This window comes from Bufo gargarizans, chromosome 3 (assembly GCF_014858855.1).
Source record: "Bufo gargarizans isolate SCDJY-AF-19 chromosome 3, ASM1485885v1, whole genome shotgun sequence".
Classification (NCBI taxonomy): Eukaryota; Metazoa; Chordata; class Amphibia; order Anura; family Bufonidae; genus Bufo; species Bufo gargarizans.
This window is the reverse complement of record NC_058082.1, coordinates 391,775,209-391,803,178: the sequence shown is the minus strand read 5'-3', so window position 1 is coordinate 391,803,178 and position 27,970 is coordinate 391,775,209. Positions and strand designations below refer to the sequence as shown.

The 27,970-nt window shown below is 44.2% G+C and overlaps 1 protein-coding gene and 1 long non-coding RNA gene across 2 annotated transcripts in view; one reads left to right on the top strand and one right to left on the bottom strand.

Annotated features, from left to right (window-relative positions):
• MYO19 (myosin XIX) overlaps positions 1 to 27,970 on the top strand; it is an 833,713-nt gene that overhangs the window by 614,787 nt on the left and 190,956 nt on the right. The window lies entirely within an intron of this gene.
• LOC122933322 lies at positions 23 to 27,934 on the bottom strand. Its single transcript, XR_006388418.1, has 3 exons — positions 27,616 to 27,934; positions 9,655 to 9,795; positions 23 to 749 (listed from the first exon to the last, which is right to left on the bottom strand). It is a non-coding gene; the product is annotated as an uncharacterized LOC122933322 (long non-coding RNA).

The following is a 27,970-nucleotide window of genomic DNA, read 5'->3' as shown; positions in this document are numbered from 1 at the left end:
ATTGTATACAACAGTAATTAAAGTGCAGTCAAAAAAATACAATCCATAAAAAGCCATGTGTATACATAATTGATATTAATATCTTCATCAATGTCATGTGCAATCAATAATATAAAGTGCCAAGTGCTTACTAGAGGGCATTGCAGACGGAGGGTGAAGGAGGAGTAAAGAGGCGAATGGCTACCATCCATGATATCGCGCGCAGTCCGGCGTGCCTGGAGCGCGACTGCGCATGTCAGAGTGACGTGTGTTTCTCATTTCCAGATTCGGCCGCCCTCATTACTATACAGTTGCGCACTATGGCCCTGATGTTGAGTCAACCATCTTGGATACGGGAATAACACATGAAATATCGGGCACATGCGCATTAGTGTCGGTCCAATCTGATACACACAAGATCAAGGTAGTATTACACATATCCGTGCAGTAAATTAAAATAGGTGGCTACGTGGGATCGGATGAAGGCTGCCACAACATAATAGAGGTGGAGCCTCCAACCGTGACCACCGATCAGTTGCGGATCCACACGTTAGTGCAGGGCCACACTGCATCCATGATCCAAGCCCATTTATCACCACCCTTACAGAGGGTTCTTCTCTGAACCACCTTCCATGTGAATAACAGAATATGACCAAAGAAAATAATAAACGCAAAAAGACAAACATCCTCTGCAGATAGTAAATAATGACTGCACGCCATTCCTTGATGTAGCCTCGAACTTCCTCTCTCCATACTCCGTGGCATACCATCTGTGATTAAAAAGAAAAAATTGTTAAAAAAGTGAAAATTCATAATGAACATATACTTTGTCCAATACAAAAAAATCACAAAAATACACAGGGACAGTACAACAAATCAGAAAATGGAAAGAGGGCAAACCACAAACCTATATCGGTCCAATTCTGTAGTCAACGTTTAGACCATGCGGTTTTAGGGAGTTTAGTGAGTGAATCCACTGTAATTCCCTTTTTTTTTTTTTATAAACTGGTTCTATTGCCACCTCTCCTGGGCATTGGTACCGAAATCAATAATGCAACACTTCATATCTCTTTGCTTAAACTCAACAAAATGCTTTGAGACTGGTAGATCAAGTCGTTTATTCCTTATGGGTTATATCGATGATTGTTGAGATGTGACTTGAAATCAGTGGTCGTCTCACCAACATACACCAGATTGCACGGACATATAAGCACATAGATAGCATAGCTGGAATCGCAAGTCAGGTAATGTCGTATCCGATGTGCGATGTCAGTCCGAGGCTGTACAAAGGTTTTAATTTTAATGATATATTTGCAATTGACGCATGTCCGGCAAGGGAAACATCCAACACTGGTTGTACTCAATGTTGTCTGTCTAGTTGTTTTCAATGTCCCCACATCAGCCCTAACCAATTGGTCCTTTATGCTCCTGGACCTACGGTAGGACACCAATGGAGGAGAGTGGAATTCCTCAATTGTATTATGACAACCTCCCAATATATTCCAGTGGCGTTGAATAATATTCCCTATATCTAGGCTCTGCTCAGAGTGCGTCGGGATAAAGGGAATCCTGGCCGCTTTAGACTGCGGTGTCTTCCTTGTAAGAGTATCTTCCCTATTTACTTTCATAGCCATTTCCTTTTTTTCGTGTAATAACTTAATTGGATAACCCCGCCTGTGGAATTAATTCCTCAATGTATCAAGAGTTTTGTCAAACACCTCAGGATCTGAGACTATACGCCTGGCCCTTAGAAACTGTGAATGCGGTAAGGATCTAACCATTGGTCTAGGGAGGTTACTGCTGTATGTCAATAACGTGTTCCTGTCGGTGGGCTTGGTAAATAGCTCCGTCTGCAACCTACCCTCTCTTAGGGTCACTCTAGTGTCCAAAAATCATGGATTTTTGGACACTAGCAGTGTGGCCCTGTGTGGATCATGGATGCAGTGTGGCCCTGCACTAACGCGTGGGTCCGCAACTGATCGGTGGTCACTGTTGGTGGCTCCACCTCTATTATGTTGTGGCAGCCTTCATCCGATCCCACGTAGCCACCTATTTTAATTTACTGCGCGGATATGTGTAATACTACCTTGATCCTGTCTGTATCAGATTGGACCGACACTAATGCGCATGCGCCCGATATTTCATGTGTTATTCCCGTATCCAAGATAGTTGACTTGACATCAGGTTCATAGTGCGCGACAGTATAGTAATATGGGCGGCCGAATCTGGAAATTAGAAACACACGTCACTCTGACATGTGCAGTCGCGCTCCAGGCACGCCGGACTGCACGCGATATCATGGATGGTAGCCATTCGCCTCTGTACTCCTCCTTCACCCTCCGTCTGCAATACCCTCTAGTAAGCACTTGGCACTTTATAATATTGATTGCACATGACATTGATGAAGATATTAATATCAATTATGTATACACATGTCTTTTTAATTTATGGATTGTATTTTTTTGACTGCACTTTAATTACTGTTGTATACGATATGATCATGAGACACTGATAATTTTATTATTGTGTTGCTGCACTGTATTTTTCTGTGATTATTTGTTAAATTATTATGAATTGGTTACACATGTTATGTGAATTGTTATGAATTAGCACTGCTATTTATACTTGGCACTTTGTCTGTATACACTGCTTGAGAAAGGCTCCAGCATAGAGCCGAAACGTCGCATGTCCTGTTTGGGTAAATAAAGATTTTTTTGTACTTTTTGACTTCATGGAGTGTTCCCATCTTTTTTATATATATATATATATATATATATATATATATATATATACACACATTCCCCACTCTGGATGTCAATGGTTTTATCTTGGGGACATAAATAATAATCTATCAAGAATCTAGCTTTCATCCTGCCATGCCCCCTACTAGTATACTTGCGGATGATACCAGATCCACGTTCTCCCTTCGGTGTTACACGCCGACTTTTCCATGGAGTGTTCCCATCTTTTTTATATATATATATATATATATATATATATACACACATTCCCCACTCTGGATGTCAATGGTTTTATCTTGGGGACATAAATAATAATCTATCAAGAATCTAGCTTTCATCCTGCCATGCCCCCTACTAGTATACTTGCGGATGATACCAGATCCACGTTCTCCCTTCGGTGTTACACGCCGACTTTTCCTTGCAGCGCCCGGACCGGAAGTCTCTCTGTGCGGCTCAGCGTGGAGCGCATACCAGGAACCGGAAGTTCCTAGGTGCGTTCCACGGTGGAACGCGCATCGGACCGACCGTTCGGCCTGCATTTCACAATCTATCTCTCCATGCCGGGAGTGCGCTCACCATGGGCCCCACAAGACGCCTCCTGTAGACTTTTGGCGGTTCTACAATCTTATTTAAAAGGGCCACCAGGTAAAGGCTGTTCTAATATATTCTAATATACAGTACAGACCAAAAGTTTGGACACGCCTTCTCATTCAAAGAGTTTTCTTTATTTTCATGACTATGAAAATTGTAGATTCAAACTGAAGGCATCAAAACTATGAATTAACACATGTGGAATTATATACCTAACAAAAAAGTGTGAAACAACTGAAAATATGTCATATTCTAGGTTCTTCAAAGTAGCCACCTTTTGCTTTGATTACTGCTTTGCACACTCTTGGCATTCTCTTGATGAGCTTCAAGAGGTAGTCACCTGAAATGGTTTTCCCTTCACAGGTGTGCCCTGTCAGGTTTAATAAGTGGGATTTAGTGCCTTATAAATGGGGTTGGGACCATCAGTTGCATTGTGGAGAAGTCAGGTGGATACACAGCAGATAGTCCTACTGAATAGACTGTTAGAATTTGTATTATGGCAAGAAAAAAGCAGCTAAGTAAAGAAAAACGAGTGGCCATTATTACTTTAAGAAATTAAGGTCAGTCAGTCCGAAAAATTGGGAAAACTTTGAAAGTGTCCCCAAGTGCAGTCACAAAAACCATCAAGCACTACAAAGAAAGTGGCTCAATTGCGGACCGCCCCAGGAAAGGAAGACCAAGAGTCACCTCTGCTGCGGAGGATAAGTTCATCCGAGTCACCAGCCTCAGAAATCGCAGGTTAACAGCAGCTCAGATTAGAGACCAGGTCAATTCCACACAGAGTACTAACAGCAGACACATCTCTAGAACAACTGTTAAGAGGAGACTGTGTGAATCAGCCCTTCATGGTAGAATATCTGCTAGGAAACCACTGCTAAGGACAGGCAACAAGCAGAAGAGACTTGTTTGGGCTAAAGAACACAAGGAATGGACATTAGACCAGTGGAAATCTGTGCTTTGGTCTGATGAGTCCAAATTTGAGATATTTGGTTCCAACCACCGTGTCTTTGTGTGACGCAGAAAAGGTGAACGGATGGACTCTACATGCCTGGTTCCCACCGTGAAGCATGGAGGAGGAGGTGTGATGGTGTGGGGGTGCTTTGCTGGTGACACTGTTGGGGATTTATTCAAAATTGAAGGCATACTGAACCAGCATGGCTACCACAGCATCTTGCAGCGGCATGCTATTCCATCCGGTTTGCGTTTAGTTGGACCATCATTTATTTTTCAACAGGACAATGACCCCAAACACACCTCCAGGCTGTGTAAGGGCTATTTGACCATGAAGGAGAGTGATGGGGTGCTGCGCCAGATGACCTGGCCTCCACAGTCACTAGACTTGAACCCAATCAAGATGGTTTGGGGTGAGCTGGACCGCAGAGTGAAGGCAAAAGGGCCAACAAGTGCTAAGCATCTCTGGGAACTCCTTCAAGACTGTTGGAAGACCATTTCAGGTGACTACCTCTTGAAGCTCATCAAGAGAATGCCAAGAGTGTGCAAAGCAGTAATCAAAGCAAAAGGTGGCTACTTTGAAGAACCTAGAATATGACCTATTTTCAGTTGTTTCACACTTTTTTGTTATGTATATAATTCCACAAATCTCTTTGAATGAGAAGGTGTGTCCAAACTTTTGGTCTGTACTGTATGTTCACTGTTTTTATGTACCTGCTCCTGATAAAGGGGTCTGCCCACCCCGAAACACGTTGAGCTAACTGTCCACAATAAAGAAGCAGAAGTCTTCATTAATAATACTGAAGTGAAGCCTATCCTTCTGCCCTGGGCAACCATCAGCATTTGAGATCCTACAGGTGATCCTGGCTAGGGGGGGTTTTGGTCCCTGCTGGTGTCTTGAGTTTATCCAGCAGGCCACCCCCCTGTGAAGTGAGCAATTTTATCCGTATTATATTTATACATCATTTCATTGTGATTGTTGTATACCAGCGAATCCTTTAGTTGAGTATCCAAGGGTGTCAATTGCATGGTTTAACAATATCCATACATCTGGGTTATTTTCTTCATGTTTGGATCCCACAGCACCAAACTGCCAGTAGATTTATGCTCACACTCTCCAGACCACCTTGCTGGCCTTATTTGTTCTCTCCTCAACCCTTTGGGATTAGGCGCTTCTAATGACGGCTATCCATTGACTAGTCTTTTTTTAGTACACTGGTTTTCAGTGAACCTCTATAGACCTTTTCAGTCATCACTACTCCAGGAGGTAGCAGCCTGGTGTCTCCCCTGCAGTGATGTGCAGCGGATGTGTGTATGTGCAAACAGCTGCTCCAGTCATTTTATCATTTATCACTACCCACTGTTTATGCAACACGCTGATCCCTTTCAGCGTAGTTACCCCTCTAGCTGCCTTCTCTAATTGCATTTCACTCTTATCCTCCTTTTTTCCTACACTCCATCCGCTGGCACCTCCCAGTTTTATCCTATCTCTTGGAGATTGGATTAAACATTGTTTTTTCCTTTTCTTTATACATACCTCCTGGAATAGGCATAGTGTGGTTGACAGCGGACCCACAGGGGACACCTTTGTGTAGCACCAAGAGAACTGGCAAACTCATAGTCAGTCCATGGTCAGAGCAGGGAGAGTACATGTAGATCTATAAAACAGGCAGCAGGCAGCAAATGGTCAATACAGTACAGGCACAGGTCAGGCAGCAGAGGATGAGTCAGGAATTGGGCAGAGATCAGTTTGTGGGCGGACAAACAGAACACAGTGTTCAGCGAAGCGAGCTTCGGATGCTTTATCCGAAGTCGCTTCGTTCAAAACTTCGGAATAATACTGTATGGAGATCTTTCTCCGTATACAGTTTTAGAATGTATGGGCTCCGATGAGCCAAAGTAAGTTATTCCTGAAGATGCACGTGACTTCGTTGAATAACTTCGGTAGTTGATTTTTAAAGCGGAAAGCCACTTTAAAACCTGAAACCGAATTCGGCTTCAGTTCCAAGGTACTAGTCGGAAATGAAGCCGAGTTCGCTTTCAAGCGTTAGCGTTTTATCCACTTTACAAATCTATTACCAAAGATATTCAACTAAGTGACGCGCAACATCGCAAATAACTTACTTCGACTCTTCGGAGCCCATACATTCTAATACTGTACGGAGACTGCTCTCCATACAATATTATTCAAAAGTTTTGAACAAAGCGACTTTGGATGAAGATGAACGAGGCTCACTGGCTCTTCGTCCTCTGTGATTTGCATTAGGTTTGCCGGTGCACTTGGTTCTGTGGTAGTGCTACCACTATTGCCTAACCCCCCCCCCCCCCTTCCCCTTTGGAAAGGTGGCTTATGTACCCTGAGATGGCCAGCCATAGGCTAGGAAAAATTAGGGCAGGCGCATAAGAGCCAGGGGGTGCAGGTCAAGCAGAGGAGTGCAGACAAAGACAGAAGACGACTTAGTTGGACAGTCCCATTGCAGGAGGATAGAATAGAGGTAGCCTCCAGACTAGTAGCAACACCAGGAGGGTGGTTGGAGTGGCAGAATGGGATAAAGGTGGGCACGGGCTACCGCTTTAACACGTTATACCTCCTCTTCTTTTGTACAAACAGTCGCTGAAATTTCTTTAGCAGGACAGGAGCATCAATGTTATGAGCAAGCCCTCGAACCTTTTTTCAGGACCGAAAACCTTCCAGTCTACTAAGAAAGTTTTACCTCTAAACCTCTTGACGTCCAAGATATTATTCACTTCGTACACACCATCAGAACTGACTGGGTGGGCATCAGGTGAAAAACTGTCTCCTGGGCCTAACTTAAGCCTACGGTGTAGGAACCAGCTATATTTATACTCTGCTTAAAGTGTAGCTGCCTCATTTTAGATTATGCACTCCACGCCCATCTGCCTAGGGCTTTTAAGCAGAGTATAAATATACAGTAGCTGGTTCCTACACAACCCTGACCATTGTAAGCTTAAGTCAGGCCCAGGATAGGCAGTTCTGTTAGTGTTAGGTACCAATTTGCAGAATCTTCCTTGACATGGTAGATGGGCCGGTATACATTTGATCAAAAATGTCCACAAAGAGCTTTTATTTTTCATGTATAGTACCACTCTAATCCAAAATAAATCTCTAATACCTGGTTCTATCTGCATGTACAGGTGAAACTTGAAAAATCAGAATATCGTGCAAAAGTCCATTTATTTTAGTAATGCAAATTAAAAGGGATTGCATTAATGCAGCTTAGAATTTTGTGAAAAGGTTCAATATTCTAGACTCAAAGTGTCACACCCTAGTCAGCTAATTAATCCATACCCCCTGAGCAAAGGGTACCTCAAAATTGTGACTTTGGGGTTTCATAAGCTATAAGCCATAATCATCCAAATTATAACAAATAAAGGCTTGAAATATCTCGCTTTGCATGTCATGAGTCTATCTCATATGTTAGTTTCACCTTTTAAGTTGAATTGCTGAAAAAAATGAACTTTGCACGATATTCAAATTTTTCGAGTTTCACCTGTATAACAGTGTGCTGCCATATTTTGCACCGTATTTTTCACCCTATAAGACGCACCGCCGGCCCATAAGATGGAGGAAAATAAGAAAAAAACATTTTTTTAAACCAACAGGTGTGCTTTTGGTTGGTTTTGAACTAATGGTGGTCTGTGGATGACACTATTCTGGGGGCATCTGTGGATGGCACTGTTCTGGGGGCATCTGTGGATGCCACTGTTCTGGGGGCATCTGTGGATGCCACTGTTCTGGGGGCATCTGTGGATGCCACTGTTCTGGGGGCATCTGTGGATGCCACTGTTCTGGGGGCATCTGTGGATGCCACTGTTCTGGGGGCATCTGTGGATGCCACTGTTCTGGGGGCATCTGTGGATGCCACTGTTCTGGGGGCATCTGTGGATGCCACTGTGCTGGGGGCATCTGTGTAGGGAATGGGGGCTGGCATCTGTTTTTTTTTTTTTTTTATGGCAGCTGGGCCCGGTGCAGTCATTGTATTCTACTTCACCGGGCCTCGCTTACTGTAGTATAATCATATCTAAATTGTGGGTATTGTTAAACTATTCAAATCATCTGAAATCCAGCACTTGTACTACTTTCTACTAACTTCGTAGCAGTCAGGAGGCCGGAAGGGTGCTCGCAGCGTGACTCACTACATCATGCAACTGTGCCGCCTGCTTCATTCATAAAGTGGGCAGAGCAGGCTCGTGATGTAATGAGCTACACTGCGAACGTCCGTCCGGCTTCCTGACTGCCAAGAAGTTAGTAGTAAGTAGTACAAGCGCTGTATTTCATATGATTTGAATACTTTAACAATACCCACAAGTTAGATATAATTATACTACAGTGAGCGGGGCCCGGTGTAGTAGAATACAGTGACTGTATCGGGCCCCGCTGCCATTACAGAACCAGATGCCGGACCTCCAGCCCCTCCCCCCTCTCAGCCGATAGACCTGACGGTCGCAGCATTCGCCACATAAGATGCACTGCTATTTCCCCCCCCCCACTTTTGGGGGGGAAGGGGTGCATCTTATAGTGCGAAAAATACGGTAGGTTACTGGTGGCTCACCTGACCAATACAATGTGCAGGTGCTCTAGGTTTGGCTGATTCACCCAATCAGAAGAGGTTAGATATACAATTTGAATATAATAAACCGGCACTCTTCACCTGGTCAACACACAGAGAGCAATATAAGTAAAATGTACATTTATTTCATATAAAACCGTGGAAAAAAAATTGAAAAGGAAAAAGGGTAAGAATCTTGTATATAAATCGTAGATAGAAAGGATGCATAAAATAGATACATAAAATGAATACATAATAATATTATTAAAATGCATACACTAAATTCACCCTTTCAGTAGGCGGAGGGGCTCCCCGTTATTATAGTACCAGGTTGGTGGAGATGAGCACTCAGTGATCACTGGTTGGCAAGCATATATCGTTTTTGTAAATGGTCAAAGGTATATAAATATATGGGTTTGCGAGAATATAGTCATTCGCCAGTCATCTCCACCATATATTGCTATTTATTGGTGAAGTTTTTCTCCAATAGGTGGGTCAATTGTATATATTTAGTTGCTGTATAGACAGCTGTACTGTGGTGGCTGTCTTTGTTTTGTTGAAAAATGCCACTTTGTGACCACTAAGATGATGGATTTTCAGTAATTATCGCAGAACTTCAGATAGTTTTCAATACAGTTGGTTAGTGGGTTAATATTAAATAGATTCATCTTTTGTAGTGCTTCCTTGCTATGAGTTAGTAGTCAGTCTCTGTTAACGATGATATTGGCAGAATTATATATAAATGTAAGTCTGTCAGTCGGGTGCTGTACCTTGTGTGGCGTCCCACGCGGTAGGAAGGACTGCACCCTGACTGTAGTTACCTTCTCCGATGCTTTCGTCTGTTGCGGCTGCTAGTGCGTCTTTCGGGACTCTATGTTGAACATTCGAGTGTGTTCTTTCGGCGTCCCATGTGGGTATGACGTCAAATGTCTCCGGTCGGTCCGCGTTTACTATGTAGCTATCTTCAATCAAAAAAAAAGGGGAAGGTTGCTATTGAAAGCACTTTCAAAATATTTAGTATATTAGTGGTATAATTGTGGGTTTGTTGTACTTTCACAATATGAGTTTCGGAGGTTCAGACTGCCTCCTTCATCAGTGGTTAAATGCTACCTGCCAATGAGCCAGCTTTTATATCCTGTCTATGGTCAGTATGAAAAGACTGGACTGGATTCCATGATGTGGATGTGGCAAGTCCCATAGTGTTAATTTTCCTTTTCTTTCTTGCTTTTCTTCTTTTTTCATAATTAAATAATGTGGGAAAACAGGCTTTATGGTTACAGGAGGTCGATTTTGTAATATTTGGATAAAGATTACATGGTTATGTGCAGTAACGCTGCGTTTTTTTAACTATTGGTGCGTTTTTTGTGTATAGTTTGCACATTGTATTCCTGAATGTGCTCCATGTCAAAAAAAAAATTGAAGAGCCTTTCTATGGGAGGAAATTCTGTTAAGTGTTAGCTGACAATAAGAAAAATAAAACTTTGTGAATCTCTGTCCATGGAGGTCAATAATATAGTGTTTGAGTAAAGAATCCATTTTTGTAATACCAGTGCGTTGACCATTCGTTTTAAGGATACCATGAATTATTATATGAACTGTGCACCGATCTTAAAATACCTCTTTCCTTGAGATTCCTTATTATTCCCGCCAGTGAATCATAACATGCCAGTATAAGACGATATTGCTTGATTTAAACAGGAGGTGCCTTTGTATCAGTCTGAATTCTGTGAATGTGTATATCTGTTAGACCACAATCATATGAATCATTAGCAAAGATATCCTTTAACTCCAAGAAAGCTTCTTTTAATTGTTGGCGCTCTAGGTCATTAGAGCATCCATCAGCTAAGGATATTTGCTGCTATACCATCTCCAGGAACCCTGAAAAAACTTCAGGTTGACCTATTTCATAGGCTTCTTCAAGCCAGCCAGTGAGGTCATGACTTAAATTACCAGCCTTATCGACAAACCCACGATATTCCTCAGCTTACTGCTCATTAAGTGCATGATCAAAGGTAAGGGAGGATTCCTCCACCTTGCAAGTACCTTCTTCAGGATGAAAAGGATAAATTGAACTGATGGTGAACAATCCTTCAAGAGAAGAATAGAATGTTTGTTCAACCAATATCTACATTTTAAAACCCAAAAGTATAATAATCAGAATCTAAAGCCAGACCAATTATAGTGTCTTTAGACAAATGGACCTCATTTGGCATACCATTATTAACAATGATTTGGGTTTTGAAGGATTGTAATTTCACCATGGGTGTAGGATTTACTGAAATTCCTAATTGTTGCATTCTGTTTGATAGGCATATTAATGTATAAGAATTCTTTAACTTCTGACCTTTTGACATCTGAATGGGTAACAGGAAATTATTAGTACCTGGAGGGATAATAACATCTTGTGGTACTAATACACTTACTGCATGTGGCAGTATATGGTATGATTTTAGGGCTTCATGTTCATCCATAAAATCATCTGGATTTCCTTTTAATCTAGTCCAGAATGTGGAATTAACCATATCCACGTGTATAGCATAATGATGTAATATATTGTTGCCTATGGAAATGGGATATTGTGGCTCATTGAGTACCAAGAATAAATGAGTAGCTGATTTACCCTCAATAGAAATGGATAACATGCATTTCGCAATTACATTGTGACTATCAGAGTCATCATCCAACTAATGGACCCAATTATCCTGAGGGTTTGGATACCTAATTACCTTAGGATTGGCCAATTGTTTTAGTATAGTAGGTTCCTATTAATGTGACTGTTCTCTTGGTGTAAATTCAGTTTAGCCCTTCTAGCCCTTCCTAGGTCATTAACCTGTAATGGGAAGAACACCTCATCATTCACCTTTTCAATCCCTACTAGGAATTGTTCATGACCACTGAACCCAGTAGAGTCAGTTGTTTCTGGATGGAGGTGAATTGTGAGAACATCACCTTCCAAGCAAACATCTCTAACTCTTTCTTTTCGGAACCATGCTGACAAATTAACATGGAATACAATCACATATCAATACAGCAATCACTAATGCCTATGTATGACATGCCTTCCGCGGTGATACTTGAGCTTCTTGATTTATATGGCATAAAGTAAACAAAACTCAAAGGGCCATACATAATGTGGCCACAGCATGAAAAAATACAAGACAAATATCAGGTACGAAGGGGACACAGGACAAAGACACAAGAGGAAAGTAGGGGGACAAGGGGATAAGAGAACTGAGAGGGTGAGTGAAGCATACGGGAGGGCAACAGGCGACACTATCAAGTCAACAAGGATTGATACTCCGAGGAATCTTGAAAAACAAACCAAGGGGTCCAAGTAGCAACAAAAGCTCTGTTACTTCCTTTCAGAGAGGCTGTGAGTTCCTCCATTCTCCGTATCTCGTCCACCTTCTGAATCCACATCCCCACGGAGGGTGGAGAGGAGGATTTCCACTTCGCCGGGATACATGACCTAGCTGCTATAACCAAGTGGCGCAGGCAGGAGCGCCGAAATAGGCTCAATGGCAGATCCGAGAGAAAAAGTAAAAAGAACTCTGGTGTGTTAGGAATAGGAAAAGCGAAGATGGATGCTAGGGCCTCATGAATTGATTCCCAGAAAGACTTGATTTTGTCACACTGCCAGAAAATATGTAGGAGCAAACCTTGGTGAGAGTCGCATCGCCAACAGAAAGGGGATGCCGTCGGAAACATTCTCTGGAGACGAGTTGGAACATAATACCAGCTTGACAGTAATTTGTAACTGGCTTACTGATATTTACTGGCAATGGAGGATTTGTGAGCTAGTTGGAGATTTTAAGCCACTGGTCGGTGGAGATATCTCTCTGCAAGTCCTGAGCCCATCTGGCAGAATATGAGGGGAGAAAGTCGATCCTGGCGATACCAACGCATTGTAGAGTTCTGAGAGAGAGTGACGGTAAAGTCCCGCACCTATGCATATCTTTTCGAAAAGAGTGAGAGCTCTATCAAAGCCCTGAGAAGAAGGGATAGAGGAAAGGAAGTGATGCAACTGTCTGGATCTCCATGGACCTAGAGGGCAGGGTTCAGACTGTCCTAGCAGTTCTGAGTACGTGAACGACCTTCCCAAGGTTCTAAAGAATGGCGCTCGACATTTGCCGCCCAGTCTCCATTGTAAGAACGAGCCCCCCGAGAAGTCTGGATGCCCCAGGACAGGAAACAATGGATAAGGCGTAGGGGAGACTGCAGATATTTGTTGGTACTTACAGAATTGAGTTAGGGTAGGGCCTATGATCGGATGAGAGGTAAGAGCACTAGGAACCTTCCTGTCTGTCCATGGCAGAAGAGCTAGAGGGGTCCGGGATGAAAATTGCTCAATGGATATCCATTGTTTGAACGGGAAGTGTCAGCACCGGTCTACAACCCGTTGGAGCATAGAGGCGGCATAATATTTTCTTAGGTCAGAAATCTCCAAACCCCCCCTTTCTTTGGGTACATGCAGTAAGGATCTAGACAGTCTAGAACTCTTCCCCGCCCAAATAAATTTAAAGAGGTCACGATGAGCGGTAGAGCAGACACTAGCTGAGATATGAATGGGGAGGGTCTGGAACGAGTATAATAAGCGTGGAAGGACACCTGCCAAACCACGTATAGACGCCTTTAGACCATCTCTTAAGGTCTTCTCCGATCCGACTCAGGAGGGGGGTGTAGTTCCTGGAGAACAGCTCCCTTAGATCCTTGGGAATCAACGTGCCCAAGTATTTAATGGCACCTGTCGTCCAACGGAAAGGTAAGGAGCCCGCCAATTCGGCTTCCAGGGAAGTCGGAATGGAGACATTAAGCGCTTCAGACTTCTGTAAGTTAATTTTCAGATTGGACAAGTTGTAAAATTCTTTGAATTCCACAATTAGATTGGGGAAGGTGATCCTAGGTTTGGTAATCATAAACATCAGATCATCTGCATAAGCTGCTATCTTAAACTCCTGTCCTCCCACCATCAAACCCGAGATGTCGGGATTTTTCCTGATAGTCCTCAGCAGGGTTTCTAACGTGAGGATAAAAATTAAAGGGCATAGCGGACAACCCTGGCGCATGCCATTTCTGATCTCAAAGGGTGCGAGAGGACACCATTAACCTTTGTGGAGGTGGAGGAGTATAGAGATCGGATCCAAGCTAATAGAGGGCCCTCCACACCCACATGGTTAAGTACTGCGAATAACCAGGGCCATCCCACCCTATCAAACGCCTTTTCGGCATCCGTAGATAGGAGACATAGACAGGAGCGTTGAATCTTGGCAAGGTGGACCAAGTTCAAAACTTTTGTGGTGTTGTCTCTCGCCTCCCTTGAGGGGGTGAAGCCAACCTGATCTGTGTGTATAAGGTCCGACAGGAAAGGGGTTAAACGTGTGGCCAAAACTTTTGCGAATAGCTTAATGTCAACATTAAGTAATGAGATGGGTCGATAACTAGCACAGGTGGTCTGGTCCTTACCTTCCTTATGGATAACTGTGATCAGGGCCGGATTAAGAGCATCATGGGCCTGGTGCTGAGGGTTTTGCTGGGCCTTTTTATGAAACTGCACTCAGTGTCTTAATTACATATATATTTTATCAATACCATTAAAGTATTTTGTTCCTGCAACTACCCCTTCATTTGGCGTCTATCTTAGCAACATGGAGGGGGACCACGGGAGGGTACTATAGTGTCAGGAAAACAAAGCGGTTTTCCTGACACTATAGTGATCATTTAACATGACTATGAAGATTACTGTTTTCTAGCTGCTGTGGACTGTGGACAACAGCAGCTAGAAACAGTAATTTTCATAGAGCTGTGTTATGATTTATGGACACAGCACTCAGCATGCTTAGCCAGTCAGATAGAAGGCTGAGAGCTGTGTCTAAATAACATAACACATTAAAGGGATTCTGTCACCAGGTTTCACCCCTGTCAGCTAAAAATATGCTGATGTTCAGGGCGTCTTCACGATTCCTAATGTGGGCTTATAAATGTCATCTGTGGGCTTATTTAGCTGAAAAACAGCTTTTACTAACCTGTCAGTCAAACAAATAAGGTGCCCAAGGGGATGTTAATGGATGCAAGGTGCCGTCTGCGCATACAGGGGTTGAGCGAAGTGCCGGCGCATGAGCACTTCACTGTAAGAAGCCAAATAGAGAAGTCCGCACGGCGCATCAGGCAGAGCCCTGTGCGCAAAATCTTACAGCAGAAGGAGGGGGGAGGGAGGGAGGGCGAGAGGCGGCACAGAGGATTAGGAGGCGGCGCAGAAGTCCGGAAAGGCGACGCTGGGCACGAACGGCGGCGGGTGCAGACGGCACCTTGCATCCATTAACATCCCCTTGGACACCTTATTTGTTTGACTGACAGGTTAGTAAAAGCTGTTTTTTTAGCTAAATAAGCCCACAGATGACATTTATAAGCCCACATTAGGAATCGTGAAGACGCCCTGAACATCAGCATATTTTTAGCTGAGGGGTGAAACCTGGTGACAGAATCCCTTTAAAGGGAACCTGTCACCGGTATTTTGTGTATATAGCTGGGGACATGGTTTGCTAGATGGCCGCTAGCACAACCGCAATACCCAGTCCCCATAGCTCTGTGTGCTTTTATTGTGTAAAAAAAAAAAACAATTTGATACATATGCAAATTAACCTTAGATGAGTCCTGTATGTGAGATGAGTCAGCGACAGGACTCATCTCAGGTTAATTTGCATATGTATCAAATTGTTTTTTTTACACAATAAAAGCACACAGAGCTATGGGGACTGGGTATTGCGGATGTGCTAGCGGCCATCTAGCAACCCATGTCCTCAGCTCTATACACACAATCCCGGTGACAGATTCCCTTTAAAGGAATTACTGTTTCTAGCTGCTGTGGACTAGCAGCTAGAAACAGTAATTTCTTTATGTGTTGTTATTTAGACTGAGCTCTCAGCATGCTTAGCCAGTCAGTAATTTTCATAGTGCTGTTATGATTTATGGACACAGCTCTCAGCATGCTTAGCCAGCCTTCTATCTGGCTGTGCTTCTTGAGAGTCACAGTCCACAGGCTCAGAAACAGCCTGTGGACTGTGACTCTCAAGATGCAAAGCCACATAGAAGGCTTGCTAAGCATGCTGAGAGCTGTGTCCATAAATCATAACAGCACTATGATTGCCCTCCCTTCCAACTAGATGAGTTTGTCTGATACCTGCAGCCTCCAGAAGCTCCTGCTGCTGCCTGTCTCCGTGTGGCCAAGCGCTGTGGGCCGTCCCCGTCCGTGTGCTGGCCTGGTCGAAACTGCTGTGGTGCAGGAGGGATAACCGCGGGCGTACTCAGTTCATACCTGGCGGGCCGGCATTACAGGAACCGCACCAGCTGCTCTGACGTCCTGCCGCCGGATATCCTGTGATGTATATCCGGCGGCAGGACGTCAGAGCAGCTGGTGCTGTTCCTGTAATGCCGCGGCCCGCCGGATATGAACTCAGTGCGCCCGCGGTTATCCCTCCTGCACGCTGCGCTGTGTACAAACTAACAGAGGACTTTTAGCGCCGGCCGCTCCCGACGGCCTTTTGGCTGGCGGATGGGCCTATTTTATGATAGGGGCCTGGAGCGGCAGCTCCATCAGCCCCTACGTTAATCCGGCCCTGACTGTGATGTGTGCTTGTGACATATCCCTAGGGAGGGGGTCTCCGGAGCTAACTTTATTCAAGGCATCTGTAAGGGGTGTCCGCAGAAGGGGGAGGAATCTCTTGTAATAAGAAGCCGGTAGGCCTTCAGGGCCTGGGGCTTTACTAGGTTGCATCGACTTCAGAGCCTCCGCAATCTCATCAGCGGTGAAAGGGCTATTCAGACCTTCAAGGGCTCCACTCGGCAATTTAGGTAAACCTGACCTGGCTAAATAGGAACCCATGGCTGAGTTCAGGGCCAGGCTCACTTGGCTAGACTGAGGAAGATTATACAGGTTCTGATAAAAGTGGGCAAAAGCTTCTGTTATGGAGTCTGGGTCGTTAAGCATAGTTCCTAGCCCTTTGTTCCCGTAAGGAACTGGCTAAAAGTCTGCCACACTTATTATCATATTCAAAATATTGCCTTCTACCCTTCGAGAGGAGAAATTTCGTTAGGGTGTCCAACTTGTCTTTGAGCTTGCACCTAGCCTGCAAAGTGTTGCACGAACCGATTGTGCGTGAGAACGTTTGTGGACCTGTTCCAGATCGGAAATTTCCTTCAAAATCTGGGATATTTCTAAAGCCCTCTCCTTCTTACGCCAAGCCCCATGTCTGATGAACTCCCCTCTTATCACACATTTGTGTGCAGCCCATACCATGAGGGGGAGGCATTATCGACCAGGTTTTCCTCAAAATAGTGGGAAAGAGCCGAGTGAATATCTTGCGCGACTTCCAGATCCTGGAGTAGGGATTCATTAAGACGCCACCGCCAGGACATGGGAGAAGGAAGAGGGGATTTCAAAGAGACATGTAGCATGGCATGGTCCGAGAAAGTGATTTGGTCAATTGAGGAGGAGGCAATGAGAGGGACTGCTGAGTGTCTAAGCAGGAATAATCCAATCTGGAGTAAACATCTCTAGGGTTGGAATAAAATGTGAAATCCCTAGCCTCAGGATTAATCACACGCCACACATCTACCAGCTGATGAGAATGAAGGAGGCCCCTAATGCGACGAATGTACTAGTAGGGTAGGTGAGAAGATCACTTACAAACATCTACCTGTGGGTCCAGTGCAACATTAAGATCCAGCTCGATTAAAATGTTACCTTTATTTTTCAGTGCAGATAAAAGCCAGTAACAATCCAGTCTACATGTTTCGGATCAGAGACAATAGCGATCCTTCCTCATGACATACACATACTGAGGAGGGGGTTGGATATATAGCGCCTCCACCTGAGAGCAGGTGGACACACTAACTACAAGCTCCTCCTTTAAATGAAATTGACAACATATGCTAAAAAGCATGATTAATTAAAACAAAAGAACACACACAAATCATGGATCAAAAAATTCAATAGTGTAACATCAAGTCGTGTTTCCGATTGAGTCCACTTGGCGTGGTGGACCCCATTTTAAAGATCCAAAGCGACTCACGATTCAAAAGCTTCCTTTTGTAATTACCACCCCTTGATGGTGGAATAACCCTTTCCAAGCCTTGCACTATTAAACCCTCTGTATTGTCACCATGCACCACTGAAAAATGCAGGCTAACTGCAGACACATGAAATGTACTCTCTGTTCCCTCCAGTATATTGGTTGCACCACCAATGGTCTTAAGGTTAGACTGTGCAGGCACATCTCTGACATTCCTAATTCACATGCCAGAAATGTGTCTGCAGTTAGCCTGCATTTTTCAGTGGTGCATGGTGGCAACACAGAGGGTTTAATAGTGCAAGGCTTGGAAAGGGTTATTCCACCATCAAGGGGTGGTAATTACAAAAATAAGCTTTTGAATCGTGAGTCGCTTTGGATCTTTAAAATGGGGTCCACCACGCCAAGTGGACTCGGTCGGAAACACGACTTGATGTTACACTATTGAATTTTTTGATCCATGATTTGTGTGTGTTTTTTTGTTTTAATTAATCATGCTTTTTAGCATATGTTGTCAATTTCATTTAAAGAAGGAGTTTGTAGTTAGTGTGTCCACCTGCTCTCTGGTGGAGGCGCTATATATCCAACCCCCTCCTCAGTATGTGTATGTCATGAGGAAGGATCGCTATTGTCTCTGATCCGAAACATGTAGACTGGATTGTAACTGGCTTTTATCTGCACTGAGAAATAAAGTTAACATTTTAATCGAGCTGGACCTTTTTCTCTTTTTACTCAAGTAACGCTGTGGTTCCTGGCATGGTCCGTGCTCGGTGTGACAGGGTTTGAACACGCCTACATTTTTTTCTCTCTGCCAACATTAAGATTCCCACCAACCAGAAGCGTGCCTTCCGCAAAACTATCCAATTTCGACAGAATTCTAGTTAGGGCTCTCAATTGTTTCGTATTGGGTAGGTACACGTTGGCCAGAGTGTATGTCTGGCCACCTAGCTTGCCCTTAACAAACAAAAATCTGCCAGTATCATCAGAGCTAGAGTCCAGAAACTCCCATGGGGCGGATCTAGCGATGAGGATACTCACACCTCTCGATTTAGAATTACTATAGCAGCTGTGATAGGCGTCAGGATAACGGGGAGAGCTAAAATTCTGAGTAGTATCTCTGCGAAAGTGAGTTTCCCGAATGAAGGCAATCTGTACCTTTTTACTCCACAAGAGCCGGAGAATGAAGGAACGTTTCTCAGGAGTATTCAGCCCATTGGCATTAATGGACGCAAAGGTGATCTCCGACATGGTCTGGACCTGAAGGAAAGAAAAGGCAGGGGGAGGGGAGTAGAGAGGTAGGTAGTGGGAAAGGGAAACAAACACAAAGGTGGGTTGACAACACTAAAGATTAGAAAAACAAGTACAAATACGCCTGAAGGGCGAAGTATCGGAACCGGCTAATCCAGCTCAGATGAAAACTAATTTAAAAAAGCATAACAGTGGAGAAAGCAATCCACTATGCGACTCTTGGTGGACCCAAAACGAACCAACCAAGACTCGCGGACCTTGTGGGGGTGAAGAAGAGCACTCAATAAGGCTGCCCTTTCCCCTGGCCCAGGGAGTAGTGCAACAACAGTACAAAGTAAGGGAGGAGGAGCAGTGGACAGGATAAGAAATGGGATACAATCAGCAGTAGCGCCTAGGCAGCACTCCGTCCCCTGCACCACCCCCCAGACTGGCTCAACATCAGGCATTGTGGGTAAAAAAAAGTAGGAGTTGTAGTCAACTCATAGAATCTGGAGCTTTTCATACTGAGGACAGTCCCCTATCCAGGAAGGTGTGGAACCGGAGGACGGGCTTGATGATGACCATCATTCACACGTGAGGGAGGTCCCCCTGCAGGAGAAAATACCGAGACATCTAGCCAGTCCGGTAGGGAGATGAGTGGACACTCCAGGAACCGACTAAGCTCACCCGCCTGGTCTGGAGAGTGCAATGCAAACGTAGATCCATTCTTGCGGATTATTAGGTGAAAAGGGTGGCCCCAGCATTTGTGACAATTTGCAGGAGGGGTTTGAGAGTACGTCTCATAAGCAAGGTTCTCCTGGATACGTCAGGGAGGATTTGGATTTGGCATCCACTGAATGAAATAGGACCTTGTCTCCAGGCTTTTTGCAAAAGTTCCTCTTTTTCTCTGAAGAAGTGAACTCTGCAGAGGAAGTCACGAGGAGCAGAATTCTCTGAACGTCTAGGGCAGGGGTGCACAACCTGCGGCCCGGGGGCCACATGCGGCCCTTGATACCATTCTGTGCAGCCCCTAACCATCTGGTAACAACATGTATGCCTATGTCTTGTGGCTGCTCACATGTAAATTTTCATTTCGGCCCTCGTCATTGGTTTAGTCTGGCAATGTGGCCCCCAACCAGGAAACGTTGTGCACCCCTGGTCTAGGGCCTAGAACCCTATGCACCCTGTTCATCTCAATTTCAGAATCTTCAGGTCTGTCAAGAAGAGAATTGAATACTGCAGACACCGCCTTCCTTAATTCTGCGGACGGGACCTCCTCAGGGGTCCTACAGATTTTAATGTTATTACGCCTGTCCCTGTTTTCTTGGTCATCCATTTGTAATAATAGGTGTCTGTTTAAGACCTGCTGTGATGAGACCATCTTTTCCACACTCAACAGGCGGGCATGCAGTTCAGACGAAATTTGGACTTGCAAGGTCACTTTGGTGGAGATTGTTGTTAAGTCGGCCTTAACTTCAGCGATAGCCTGATCATGTTTGGTTTCCACCCTCTGTATGATCACCTCCAGGTCTGCCTTAGGCCCCATGCACACGGCCGTTGTTCACAGCCGTGTGCGGGCCGTGGAACCGCGGCCTGGATCCCTCCTGAGAGCAGGAGCGCACGGTGTCACTGGTTGCTATGACGCCGTGCGCTCCCTGCTGCCGGCACAGTACAGTAATACACTGGTACGATCTATACCAGTGTATTACTGTACTGTGCCGGCAGCAGGGGGCGCACGGCGTCATAGCAACCAGTGACGCCGTGCGCTCCTGCTCTCAGGAGGGATCCAGGCCGCGGTTCCACGGCCCGCACACGGCTGTGAACAACGGCCGTGTGCATGGGGCCTTAGTCGGAAGAATGCTTAGCAGTGACCAAATGTCCTTCAACTTGGGACGTTTAGCAGATCTGCCATGGGAGGAGGAGGCAGAGGATGAGTCCCCTGATGAATCAGAGGCGGCTGAGGGATGGAAAACAGCCGGAGTGGAGGGGAGATCAGGTGAGTGAATCTGAGGAGGCCGCTCACCACTAAACGCAGCCTGCGTGCCGTTCAGGGCCTGCATATCAGGTATTCCTGTGGAGCGTTGAGGTCACCCGATTGTGGGACTGGAGGTTCTGGGTGACTAGGATGGTGCTTCTGGACGGGCAAGGCGCTGGCTGTCAGCCTAGGAGGGGTTTCGCAGCATGTCACACTCACCGGGATTGGAACAGAGGTCCCGCCAGAGTCCATGAGCCCGGGAGTGGATGCAGAGAGTTGCATGCGTGGCTCTCCTCCGGTTGCGGCGGGAGGTAAGTAGGCCGGCTGCTGTGTGGCCTGTGTGTTGAAGCCCTGCGAGCCCTCCGGCATGGCATGAGCCTTCATCTCCTGCGGTCCGTCTGTCGCCATCTTGGACCATGAGGCCGCTTGAACATAGGACTTCCTGCCCGGCCCGTATGTGTGGCCCACGGGCGTGGAAGTCACTGCGGGCCAGTCCGAGGTCAGTGAAAGCGGCAGTGGTGAGTCCGCTGGTGTCTGTACTGGGCCGCTAACCCCCAGATACAGGGGAGCGGTCTGCGGCGCATCTCCTTCCTCCATCGGCGCCATCTTGGTGGGGTCTGGCGTGGGAGCCGGCGTGGCCGTGAAATACCTCGCAATGTGAGATTCCGAGGACATGAAAGTGGACCCGCGGCGGCCCAAGCGTCTGACCATGGTGTTCAGGCCAGTAGTATCCGAATCGGTGTTAGTAATCTCTGTTACAAGGGCCAAGGGTCTGGGAGCTCTGAAATGTGCCTGTTCACGTCTGCATGCTCAGGCCACGCCCCCATCTCTTACTCTTTCAGGAGACACACATATGGTGTTATCCACCTGTTCACCTACGGTGGAAGTTGAGGTGGCTAGTAAGGAGGAGACATTTGGAACCTGACTGTTCCTGAAATGGATCACAATAGAATCCGGATTTCCCCTATCACTTAATAAAATATCGTTGTTCTATTTCATGTAAGGACACAAATATTTTGGATCATTTGAGTGAAACTGCTTTCCTGCTCTGTAGGCATTCTTGCCCGTAATCCCCCTTCCTTTTTTGTACAAACAGGATTGAATGTCATGCTCTGCACAGCTGAAGACTCTGTATGCTGCAAGATAAAATCACAAACATGTTGTCCCTCCCCCTTGCCATTTGGCATTGGAAGGGTTAAATTATTTGCAAGGATACAGACATCTGTGTTATTTTGCTAACTCAGGCATACAGTTAAGGCTACTTTCACACTAGCGTTCTGCTGTCCGCTCGTGAGCTCCGTTTGAAGGAGCTCACGAGCGGAGCAGAACGCTTCCTTCCAGCCCTGATGCAGTCTGAATGGATGCGGATCCGCTCAGACTGCATCAGTCTGGCGGCGTTCAGCCTCCGCTCGCCTCCGCACGGCCAGGCGGACAGCTGAACCGCCTGGCCGTGCGGAGGCGTGCGGATCCGTCCAGACTTACAATGTAAGTCAATGGGAACGGATCCGCTTGAAGATGACACCATATGGCTCAATCTTCAAGCGGATCCGTCCCCCATTGACTTTACATTGAAAGTCTGAACGGATCCGCTCAGGCTACTTGCGCACTTAGAAATTTTTCTAAGTTATTAATGCAGACGGATCCGTACTGAACGGAGCCTCCGTCTGCATTAATATGATCGGATCCGTTCAGAACGGATCCGATCAAGCGCAAGTGTGAAAGTAGCCTTAATCATCAGCATTTGCAGTATTTGACACTCTTACCTGCTTCCCCCCATTTATAATTAGGGAGGGCTTTCTACAGGAGTAGCTGCTCCTAAAAAAGGATTTGGGGGATTAGCAGTAAGTGCTTTCGAGAAATCTTCCATCCTTTGCATCAACACTTCAAAATGGCTCTGGATCTGATCCATTCAGTCATGGGTATTAGCTCTGGTTTTCCCATAACCTTTTGGTGTTTGATTTTTGAATTTAGACCCTTGAGACTTACCAGAACCTTCTGATTCAGAACCATTTTGAACCCTTGCTGGGCCCCGTGACATAACCTCTCTGGTATCTTTTGAAAGGAGGGAACCACCTATTTATAAAATGATTCTTCTTATCTGGGCTTTCATTAACATTTGGCACCTTATTATCATCTGTTCTAGGTTTAACTTTATTTGGATGGGGAAGTCTGGAGCTTTTTACAACTTCAGCATAACTCCGAGAGCCTCACACTGTCCCTGATCTTTGTTTATGTGCGTCTCAGCTATTTTATCATTTGGTTTTTTAAATCGCCTATCTTGAGACTCATCGCTATTTTGTAGCGCGGCATACAGATGTCTGTCAGCAGCCAATCCAGAGTTTTTCTGGGATGGTATACCCGGGCCAGAATACATTTTATTTTATTGGGCAAAGCATCATAAAACAGCTGGATGAATTCATGGCTTTCAAAGTTGGGATCTTTCTCAGCCAGGCTATAGGCATTTTTGAGAACAGACAAAAAATTCCCAGGGACTCTAAATTGGCTGACATTTCAGGGTAAACATGGGTCTCCTTGCGTAACTGACCTATAAGGCCCAAACTCTGTCTTTATTTCTGACACAACCTCTGACCAGGTATCTATGCCCATATCACAGAGGTATTAAAGAAATACCTGTGCTTTGGCTCATCCAGGAAATTCAATTTTCTGCTTGTCACGTTCTAAATGTAGGATCCTCAAAGGTTTCTACATGATTAATTATGGAAGGCGATCCTTTCTTAGTAAATAGACCCACAGTTTCTTTTAAAAACTTGATAACCTTTGTGGTGTCAGCCATAGGCTGATAGATTTTGTGTGACAAACTTTTGGAGGACTTTGGTCATCTTTGTCACAATATTCTGATATTTTAGCAGACAATTTCTCCATTTGAGCCGAAATTTTGGCAGACTCAATTTCAAACTCATTTATCTCTTTTCGTAACTGTTAAATTTTATCAGCCTTTTGACTGTTTTTATGCTTCGCTTTATTTATTTGTTCTGCCAATTCACAAATCAGATAAATAAATTCTGGCCATGATCGGAGCACCAGTAGATCTTTATCCTTCTTTGTTTTATTGTCAGCAATGAGATAGAGATACCTAGCAAACCCTGATACATCATTTATATATTCTGCAACTTTAGGCCGAATGATCTATACCAGTGTATTACTGTACTGTGGCGGCAGCAGGGAGCGCACGGTGTCATAGCAACCAATGACGCCGTGCGCTCCTGCACTGAGCAGGAATCCAGGCCTCGGTTTTACGGCCGTGAACAACGGCCTGTGCATTCGGCCTTACTCTGCAGTCCAACTGCCCAGTCATTTATAGCCTCTTTTAAATCCAATCTATCTCGAATGAAAGACATCACATGAAATTTGACTAATTCTCTAGTACCTATATTATGGATACCAGCCACAGCTTCTACACCTCAGACTGAACCGATTTGCCAGCAACACTGTTGATCTCAGACATTTTAAATTTTACACTCATTTTAAATTTTACACTTATTTCCCAATAACCAATTAACATCTATAGTAACAGAAATATATATATTTTGCTACCTTTGTTTCAACAGACAGATCTAAGAACTGCCTCCACTTATGTCAGAATGTTTATACTCCTCTGAAAAACTGTTTAATTTATTTATGGAAAAACCAGCTAGAATCTATAATAGAGGAGATTCCAACTTATTTCCACAAATAAAAACAAGAGCTAACGAGAGCTCGTTATATGCGCTAAGTTGAAGAAAAAAAGGAAGACAGTTATGTACAATATATATAATTTCAGTGCAATAAAAAAAAGATATAAGACAATATTAAATTGGTGACAATTCAAGAATAATAATCAATTATATGCAATCAAGAAAACAAAATAACCTATAGGATATACAGTACAGACCAAAAGTTTGGACACACCTTCTCATTCAAAGAGTTTTCTTTATTTTCATGACTATGAAAATTGTAGATTCACACTGAAGGCATCAAAACTATGAATTAACAAATGTGGAATTATATACATAACAAAAAAGTGTGAAACAACTGAAAATATGTAATATTCTAGGTTCTTCAAAGTAGCCACCTTTTGCTTTGATTACTGCTTGGCATTCTCTTGATGAGCTTCAAGAGGTAGTCACCTGAAATGGTTTTCCCTTCACAGGTGTGCCCTGTCCAGTTTAATAAGTGGGATTTCTTGCCTTATAAATGGGGTTGGGACCATCAGTTGCGTTGTGGATTTGTCAGGTGGATACACAGCTGATAGTCCTACTGAATAGACTGTTAGAATTTGCATTATTGCAAGAAAAAAGCAGCTAAGTAAAGAAAAACGAGTGGCCATCATTACTTTAAGAAATGAAGGTCAATCAGTCCGAAAAATTGGGAAAACTTTGAAAGTGTCCCCAAGTGCAGTCACAAAAACCATCAAGCGCTACAAAGAAACTGGCTCACATGCGGACCGCCCCAGGAAAGGAAGACCAAGAGTCACCTCTGCTGCGGAGGATAAGTTCACCCGAGTCACCAGCCTCAGAAATCGCAGGTTAACAGCAGCTCAGATTAGAGACCAGGTCTTGTTTGGGCTAAAAAACACCAGGAATGGACATTAGACCAGTGGAAATCTGTGCTTTGGTCTGATGAGTCCAAGTTTGAGATCTTTGGTTCCAACCACCGTGTCTTTGTGCGACGCAGAAAAGGTGAACGGATGGACTCTACATGCCTGGTTCCCACCGTGAAGCATGGAGGAGGAGGTGTGATGGTGCTTTGCTGGTGACACTGTTGGGGATTTATTCAAAATTGAAGGCATACTAAACCAGCATGGCTACCACAGCATCTTGCAGCGGCATGCTATTCCATCCGGTTTGCGTTTAGTTGGACCATCGTTTATTTTTCAACAGGACAATGACCCCAAACACACCTCCAGGCTGTGTAAAGGCTATTGGACCATGAAGGAGAGTGATGGGGTGCTGTGCCAGATAACCTGGCCTCCACAGTCACCGGACCTGAACACAATCGAGATGGTTTGGGGTGAGCTGGACCGCAGAGTGAAGGCAAAAGGGCCAACAAGTGCTAAGCATCTCTGGGAACTCCTTCAAGACTGTTGGAAGACTTGATGGGCTACCTCTTGAAGCTCATCAAGAGAATGCCAAGAGTGTGCAAAGCAGTAATCAAAGCAAAAGGTGGCTACTTTGAAGAACCTAGAATATGACATAGTTTCTGTTTCACATTTTTTTGTTATGTATATAATTCCACATGTGTTAATTCATAGTTTTGATGCCTTCAGTGTGAATCTACAATTTTCATAGTCATGAAAATAAAGAAAACTCTTTGAATGAGAAGGTGTGTCCAAACTTTTGGTCTGTACTGTATATATAATCAATAATTAAACTGGTATTTTAGAAATAGCAGAAAACAAAATTGACACTTGATTTCTCCCTGCGAACAGATTTTTCTTATTCAAAATTTAACGGTGCATGATGACTTCATCTCATCATGCGTGAGTTTTGTTATAACTCTAGATTACAATCCAAATAAGCTTCCACCATGTTATGTAATATATATCAATTCAATTAGACCATCTGACTAGAACTACAATCAGTTCTTCGGAGATCACACAATTGTAGATATATCAATTGTATAGATTTATCTCCCTAGATTGAAAAGGGCACAATTGATACTGCAGTTACATTATTTCCAATCAATCTAGATCACCAGTCAGCAACCTTCGGCACTCCAGATGTGGTGAAACTACAACTCCCAGCTAGCTCAATTCACTTTCATAGGAGTTCTGAAAACAGCTAAGCAAGTGTGCATGCTGGGAGTCGTAGTTTCTCCACATCTGGAGTGCCTAAGGTTGCTGATCCCTGATCTAAATCAAGCATGCTCAACCTGCGGCCCTCCAGCTGTTGCAAAACTACAACTCCCATGATTCCCTGACAGCCTACAGCTATCATCCTACCGAAGGGCATCATGGGATTTGTAGTTTTACAACAGCTGGAGGGCCACAGGTTGAGCATTCCTAGATCCTACAAAGAACAATATAGTCTATTTGAATAAATACAGATGAAACTCGAAAAATTAGAATATTGTGCAAAAGTCTATTTATTCCAGTAATGCAAATTAAAAGGAATTGTATTAATGCAGCTTAAAATTTGATTTTTATGAAAAGGTTCAATATTCTAAGCTCAAAGTGTCACACTCTAGTCAGCTAATTAATCCATACCCCCTGAGCAAAGGGTACCTCAAAATTGTGACTTTGGGGTTTCATAAGCTATAAGCCATAATCATCCAAATTATAACAAATAAAGGCTTGAAATATCTCGCTTTGCATGTAATGAGTATCTCATATGTTAGTTTCACCTTTTAAATTGGATTACCGAAATAAATGAACTTTGCACGCTATTCAAATTTTTTGAGTTTCACCTGTGTATGTGTGTGTGTGTGTGTGTGTGTTTGTGTATATGTGTATATATATATATATATATAATATAGCTAATCAGTTGCCTAATATACAGACAAAATGTGTACTATACCAGAGAATCTGTCTGGAAGAAATCAGCGTCAAGGTTCAAATGTGATGTAAGATGAGATCTTATTTTTCTTCTGATCTCTCCTCTCTCTTGTGTGTCTTTGTGGTCTTGTTGTGGCTCTCCTGGATTGATCTGATGGATATTTTTTCTTGCTGGCTCCTAAAACTTTTATAACCCCCTCCAATCCGGAAGGTGGGCTTGGTTTGGTCTTTCATGTGACTAATAAGATCATAGTGCATCAATTTGCCACTTCTCTCTTACTCACCATCACCACAAGGGGACACTAGTGTTCTATGTAACAGTTTGTGTAATTACACTTAAAGGGTTATTCCCATCTTGCTATTTCCTCCTCACGTGC